Here is a 2,125-nt window from a genome sequence, read left to right on the forward strand (position 1 = left end):
GGTGGGTGGTGATGACTAGCTGCCTTCCCTCTAGTCTTACACTGCTAAATTAGGGACGGCTAGCGCAGATAGCCCTCGTGTAGCTTTGCGCGAAATTCCAAAACAAACAAACAAAACAAGCTTATTTGGAATTTTCAACCTGAATAGCAACTTATACACATATTAGCTAAATAGGCTTAGCAGTCCATAATTATGAAATATTGACCAATTAGAAGACATGCAGCCAAACATCATCCGCCGTCACAATGAAATTTTTCGCTTTTCGATGCAGGTCGCGGATTCGAATTCTTGTCCCACCAAACACGATCGTCCTTTCAACCACGGGGGTGTTATAATGTGACGGTCAATCCCACTATTCGTTGGTAAAAGAGTGGCCCAAGAATTGGCGGTGGGTGGTGATGACTAGCTGCCTTCCTTCTAGTTTTCACTGCTAAATTAGGGACAGCTAGTGCATATAGCCCTCGTGTAGCTTTATGCAAACTTCCAAACAAACAAACCAAACCGGCTTTTCGAACTGAGTAACAGTACTGAATGTCACTTTTATAACGTGGCCACAGCTTAAAAAATGTTAGGCGTATTCGGCGACATCATGTCTCAAACCCTGGATCTTTCGATAGACAGTCCAACATGCTAATACCGGACTACATCTTGTCGTTTATAAAGGAACTGATGAGGTTTAAATCAAGTGAAAGTTCTGTAATACTAGCGATTTGCTTATATACTTGTTGTTTATAACTATTAAAATCCAGAAAATTGAACCCGTTTAAAGAACTGAAATATTAATGTTAATTCACAAGAAAACAAATATTTAAGTTGGTGCCAAAGTGCACACAATAAATAAAGTCAATCTATTTTGTCTCGTAACAAAGGAAATATATAACAATGACACCCGAACTTTTCCTATTGGTTAAAATATTTTATATGCACACACTATTTAAACAGTTTATGGTGACGTAACTACGTCGTTTGGACTAATTGTATAAAACACATCACTTTATTTTCATATATACCATTAATTAGCAACTGTATAAAAAGTGAATTCAATTTCGATCAATTTGAAAGTCGCTTATGGTAAACTCAGTTAAAACATAGTTTTATACCTAAAAATAGTTATATATGCAACGTAAGTAATTATACATGCAACGTAAAAGTGTATAAAACTTCTTACCAAAATGGCTTCAATAATTATAAGTACCACCGTTCCATTTCTGTATCCTATTTTGTCCAACAAGTAACCCCCGATAGAGGGACCAATGAACGACCTGAAATTATTTGAAAATAAATTGAAAGTGTTAAATTTATGAGAATCCACAAATTATCTGGAAACGTCGCGAATAAATATGTGAGTAATTACACATTTTAAATCTTTAATTATAACACATTGTTTTGTTTATAACTGATTGAGCAGATCTAAAAATAGTCGTAAAACGCCATCGGTAACGTTTTTCAAAAGTAACGCCATATTGAGGTATGATTGAAATGAGTATAATAACGACAAAAAAATCAACTTGGTGTCTGATTTGGGTTTGATATCAAATGCACGTTTTTCTTTATGAAAAGAGTGGTCCAGAATATATTTACAATAAGAAAGGTAAAACAGTTGTGTTAAACTATAACTAACAAAGCATTGGAGAAAGTTTATTATAAATGAATCTTTTTTTGGACAAATATTACAACCAAATCAAAGCTATCTGTTATAAAGTTAAAGAAATGTTGATAAAATTTGTAATCCTTAATACTACTCATAATTCCAGGACTGTAAATATGACTTCAAGTATCCACGTTTCCATTCAGAAAAAAATTAAGAATACAACAGCAGGCTCTGGTATAAAACATTATCTAACGATACTATCAGCTAGACTTACTGAATAGAATACAATAGTAAGTTCTGGTATAAAACAGTATCTAATCATACTGTCAGCTGGTCTTAAACAGAATCCAACAACAGGCTCTGGTATAAAAATCAGCTAGACTTACTGAATAGAATACAATAGTAAGTTCTGGTATAAAACAGTATCTAATCATACTGTCAGCTGGTCTTAAACAGAATCCAACAACAGGCTCTGGTATAAAAATCAGCTAGACTTACTGAATAGAATACAATAGTAAGTTCTGGTATAAAACA

At 33.8% G+C, this 2,125-nt stretch overlaps 1 long non-coding RNA gene across 1 annotated transcript in view; it reads right to left on the reverse strand.

The window, feature by feature from the left end:
* The window catches only part of LOC111088245, a 7,258-nt gene extending 5,974 nt beyond the window's left edge, over positions 1-1,284 (reverse strand). Inside the window, exon 1 of the long non-coding RNA XR_002612833.1 lies at positions 1,169-1,284. This is a non-coding gene — a long non-coding RNA (uncharacterized LOC111088245). The remainder of the gene's footprint in view (positions 1-1,168) is intronic.
* Between the last annotated feature and the right edge of the window lie 841 nt (positions 1,285-2,125).

Source organism: Limulus polyphemus, unplaced genomic scaffold (genome assembly GCF_000517525.1).
Source record: "Limulus polyphemus unplaced genomic scaffold, Limulus_polyphemus-2.1.2 Scaffold3402, whole genome shotgun sequence".
NCBI lineage: Eukaryota > Metazoa > Arthropoda > Merostomata > Xiphosura > Limulidae > Limulus > Limulus polyphemus.